The sequence below is a fragment of the Lipotes vexillifer genome, unplaced genomic scaffold (genome assembly GCF_000442215.2).
Source record: "Lipotes vexillifer unplaced genomic scaffold, Lipotes_vexillifer_v1.1 scaffold311, whole genome shotgun sequence".
NCBI classification, from domain to species: domain Eukaryota; kingdom Metazoa; phylum Chordata; class Mammalia; order Artiodactyla; family Lipotidae; genus Lipotes; species Lipotes vexillifer.
The window spans coordinates 496203-501868 of NW_006791012.1; positions in this window are offsets into that span (position 1 = coordinate 496203).

The following is a 5666-nucleotide window of genomic DNA, read 5'->3' on the forward strand; positions in this document are numbered from 1 at the left end:
CAGGCACGCGCGCGGCTGGGGACCCCGGGAGTCCCCCCGGGGCCGGAGTGTCGGGGACGCAGAAGCGGCAGCTCGAGGCGAGGACACGCCGGAGGGAGCGCGCGTCCCCTGGGCTCAGGCTCCGGAACGGCCGCCTGGGGCGGGAGCGAGGGCGGTGGAGCTCGGAACCCGGCTCAGCGCGGACTCGGCGCCCGAGGCTCCCATCCCGCACGGCTGCGCCCGCCCCGGGGCTCGGGACTGCTCGGCCGCTCACCTGGCCAGCCCCGGGGCCACCGCCAGAGTGGGCGGTCGGGCCCGATGAGCTGGCGAGATTTCAGAGAACCGGGAGGAGCCTCCCCTCCTGCCCACACCGCCCTCGCAGGAGACGCTGGGAGCGACCCAAAGGTAGTTCCCTCAGACAAGCCCAACTGGACGCCGGGGTCAGCTTCATTTCAGCCGCTTGACCTCTGTGTTAGAGGCTCTGAGAACCGCTTTCCGGAAAGCAAGGAAGCGGGGGGAGGGCAGCGGTGTGGATGCGGGGGAGAGAGGTGGCCTCCCGCCCACCCAGGGATAATCTGTTCAAAAGGCTAGGATGACCAGAGCTACCTTACAGAGCACAGATCTCCAAAAGTCTACAGATTTCTCAAGAACTTAAATATCAAATTAGCTTTTGATCCAGCAATTCCACTTCCAAAACAACCTGAAAGCCGGGACTCAGATGCTTGTACATCAATGTTCATAGCAGCATCGTTCACAACAGGCCAAAGGGTGGAAACAACCCAGATGTTCATCAACTGATAAATGGATTTTGTAAATGTGGTGTACGCATACATTAGAATATTTCTTATCCTTGAAAAAAGGAATGAAGTATAAAAGTGTTGACGAGGATGTGGAGAAATTGGGACCCTTGTGTGCTGTGGGTGGGAATGTAAAGTGATGCGGTCACAGTGGAAAACAATATGACAGGTCCTCAAAAGTTAAAAAAAAAAAAAAAAAAGAATTACCATATGATCCAGTTATTTCACCTCCGGGTATATCCCCAAAATTATTGAAAGCAGTGTCTGAAAGAGATATTTGTACACCCATATTCATAGCAGCATTCTTCACAACAGCCAAAAGGTAGAAACAACCCAAACGTCTATCAACAAATGAATGGATAAATAAAATGTAGTAGGTACATACAACGGAGCATTTTTCAGCCTTTAAAAGGATGGAAATTCTGACACATGATAGGATATGGATGAACCTTAAGGACATTATACTAAGTGAAATAAGCCAGTCACAAAAAGACAAATACTGCGTAATTCCACTTATATGAGGTACCTAGATGCATCAAAATCATAGAGACCAAAAGTAGAATGGCACTTGCCAAGGGCTGAGGGGATAAGGGAAGGGGAGTTCCTATTTAATGGGTACAGAGTTTTAATTTTGCAAGATGAAAAGAGTTAGGCTGATGGATCGTGGTGATGGTTGCACAGCAATATGAATGGACTTAATTCACTTAACTGTACACTTAAAAATGGTTAAGATGGTAAATATTATATGTATTTTACCACAATAGAAAAAATGGGGGAAAAAAGAAATGAAGTCTTGATACATGCTACAATATGGGTGAACCTTGAAAACATCATATTAAGTGAAAAAATTCAGACACAACAGGATAAACACATGACTCCACATATAGGAGGTACCTAGATTAGGCAGATTCATAGAGTCAGAAAATAGAATGAGGAAGAGGAATGGTGAGTTATTGTTTAATGGACACAGAATTTGTTTGGGTTGATGACAAAGTTCTGGAAATGGTAGTGATAATGGTTGCACCACATTGTGAATACACTTAATGTCACTGAAGTGTACACTTAAAATTGTTTAAAAACAAAACAAAAAAACAAACATAAGCCATGGGCTTCCCTGGTGGCGCAGTGGTTAAGAATCCACCTGCCAATGCAGGAGTCACGGGTTCGAGCCCTGATCCGGGAAGATCCCACATGCTGCAGAGCAACGATGCCTGTGCGCCACAACTACTGAGCCTGTACTCTAGAGCCCGCGAGCCACAACTGCTGAGGCCCGCGTGCCTAGAGCCTGTGCTCTGCAACAAGAGAAGCCACCACAATGAGAAGCCCGCGCACCACAACACGCAGCAATGAAGACCCAACGTAGCCAAAAATAAATAAATTTATTTATTTTAAACAAATGCCATGGAAGAGCTCAGATCTCCTTAGTAAGGCATCAAAGTTTGGCCTCCAGTTGTCCACAATGGAAATGGGGCTGCCAGGGGTTTGGACTTTTACTCCTCTTTGCCACTATCAAACTTCAGGCAAGTCACAGAACTTTGCTGAGGCTCCCTTTCCTCATTCACTAAATGAATGAGTTGAGCTTGCACCAGGAAACCACTGCCAAGTTCCAGCACTTCATACAGTATCCTTCCCTGGCCCATATCCCTCCATGGACATCTTCTTCTGTTACTTCCACAAAACTCCTGTCTTTTGCAAAAATGTCCCAGCCTTTCACATTTCTGAGTCTCATGTCCCCTAGGACATGGAACACGATAGCGGTTAAAAGCATGACAGATAGAGTCAGCTATCTCCTTTCTACCTAGTACTGCACACAAGAGCTGTGTGACCTTGGACAGTGTGCTAACCAAAGCCTAGCTTTCCCACTTGTAAAACGGGTGACAGTAGCTCCTACTGCACAGGACTGTTGTGAGGACTGAATAAGATGAGGCAGGTAAAGTGCTTGGTGCAATGCAGGCCCCTGATAAATGCCACCAGTTACCCTCACTCTGTGATTCTTTCCATATATTGCTCCCTGAGGTCCTAACCAACCCTTGAGATCTTACTCATGTGTCATTTCTTCCAGGAAGCATTCCTTGATTCCCCCAAGGCTATTCAAACCTTTCCTTGACACTTGGTGCCTCTCTTTAAATGTGTTTCTGTGTACCAATTTGCTTTCCATCTTGCACAGTTTCCTGAAGAAGAGGTATGTCTCATTCACTTTTGAATCCTGTTCTGTATTGTTTCTCAAACTTTCCTGATGATAAGAATCATCTGGGGTGCTAGTTAAACATATGGATTCCTTGATCCCGCCCCAAACTCAGGGAAGATATAACATAGACACATGTTGACGTGTCATTCCATATAGAATATATGCGTTCATTCCACATAGCATGTCTTCCTATTTACTCAGAAAATCAAAAACAAAGCACAGAGTGCATTAGTTACCTATTTCTGCATTCCAAATTACCCCAAAACTTCAGAGCTGAAAGCAACAAACATGTATTACCTCACTGAGTTTCTGAGGGTCAGGAATCTGGGAGTGGCGTAGCTGGGTGGTTCCAGGTTCAAGGTCTGTCATGAGATTGATGTCAAATTGTGAGCCAGGGCTGTATTCTCATCTGAAGGCTCAACTGGGGTGGGAGGGGATCTGCCTCCAAGTTCACTCACAAGGTTGTTATCTAGTTTTCACTGGCTGTTGCTGGAGACTTCAGTTCCTCCTCATCATGTGGGGTTCTCTCTAGGCTGCCCGAGTGACCTCACTACATGGCAGCTGACCTCCCCTCTTCTGCAATATGCTATTTTTCACACACTCACGCACACCCTGCCACAGTGTGATTTGGAGGCCATCTTGGAGGCTGGGTACCATGCAAAACTTAGAATTTTCCTATTTCCCCTTCAAAAACCTGGCAATGAATGGTTCTTGAGGCTAACAATAATGCTAGCCTCAGTGAAGACATTTTTGACCTTCAGAGTAGTAAGGTACTGGGTGACTTGTGGAGTTGGAGTCATGAGGGCATAATTGGAAGAATTTATTGGCCAGGACCCCCATGGGGGAAATGGAAATATTAGAAGCAGGTATAGTCTGGCAGGTTCTATGCACTGCAGCTCTTGGTGGGGACTCCTTTCAAGGGCTTTGTCCCTACATGTCAGTTTCTGCCAAAGGCTTCAGGGGAGCCCCCTCCATCTGTGAAGCAGACATCTATCTGGGGCCCAATTTTACTAATTCACCTCTGTGACAGAGTTAAACCTAGGCTTATGGCAAAATCTGTAAATAAAAATTTTTTTAAAAAAATAAAGAAGAATGAAAGGAAATGAGTTAAAAAAAATCTGGAACTCCAATGACGTAATTTCTTTTTCAAATGTGTAGCCCCAAAGACACCAATGACCTGGAAATTTTTTCTGTGGTTAGAGTCTCCTGCTGCAAGGGGCACATTCCTTGCTTCATCCCACCTACAAAGCAAGTCACAATACCGGAGAGAATTTCACCTCAGGGAGCCGTCACCCAACAAAACCAAAAGAAAGAACTCATTTGGAAAGCACTTTTTTAGTGCTTTTAGGTGTCCCTCACCCCTAAATAATGTTCTTGAGCTACCTTGGATTTTTTTCCTTTCCTATGCCACTGGCAGGAATCATCCCAAAGGTGCTTTGAAATTTCATTTCTTCATCACATCATTCTATAATTATGTCCTTTGGTTTAGACATGAAAGTTTAACATCTTGGGGCTTTTTTCAGCCATGCAACTCCTTTGTTGCTCTAGTAAATACCACTTAGAAACCCAGCTCAAGGAGAGCCTTAGAGGTCCTTCAGTGAGCACTCTTATAGCGAGAAAAGAGCAAACAGATGCTCAAGAGGAAAGGCCTTTAGCCCAAAGGAACAGAGCAACATGACTTCAGAGCTCAGGCTGCAATCCAAGTCTCCTGAAATTTAGCTCAGCCCCGCCTCTCTGCTCAGCCACACCCACAGTGCACATTGCTACCTGTTTTCAATTTACCCCTCTTTCCATGATCCTTGGCTCCAGGGTTCAGCCACAATTCCTCCTGTCTGACAAATTTTACTAAATCAGCTGATTTTCTGCTTTCATCAGATTTGTTCCCCGGGCATACTCTCTCATCCAGTGCCATGGAAAAAATCAAGAATTCCTGGAAGACACCCAGAGCTGGCTCAGAACTCATCCTGCCTCCTTTTTCAATGACCTCCCCTGTACTCGAGCCAGCAATGCTTGATCGGCTTCCCAAAGCCCACTCAGCAGGTTGTTTGGACTGCTCTCTGCCATTCCTCTCCAGCTCCCCAAATCCCTCTGGAGATGTGAAAGGAGATTCAGCTAGGCACAGAGACATGCTCTCATTCCTGATGGAAAGCCGAACATGCCAAAGATGTCAAATCTCTTGCTAATTTCATTGGTTTGATGCCATCCTTGACAACTTCTTAATGGTTGACAATAATATTCATATATTTATCTGGAGAAATAAACAGGTCATGGCTTATAAGAATGGTGTTTTTTTTTTTGAAAAAGAAGAGAAGAGGATATTTTACCTATGAATATCAAAATATTATGAAGGCTCAAGAAGACAGCAGGTAATGAGTTTGAGCAGAAAGTGTGCTCACTGTTAAGATCTGGATACATCCCGGCATGAAGTCTAACTGTGGAATCATCAATCTGGAATATTCTACATGGGGACTGTAATGCAGCTGACACATGGTCTCTGCCTCAGATTCCAATCTTCCTAGCTAGGTCCCAGGTGAAGGGGCTACAGCCAGCAGGACTCTGGGAGACAAGACAAAACGGGGAGGGCTGTTTGGGGGCTCCTGGTACAGAGTGGCTAAGAAAGGCCTTCTCTCCTTGTTTAAGAAACATTGCCTGGGGCTTCCCTGGTGGCGCAGTGGTTGGGGGTCCGCCTGCCGATGCAGGGG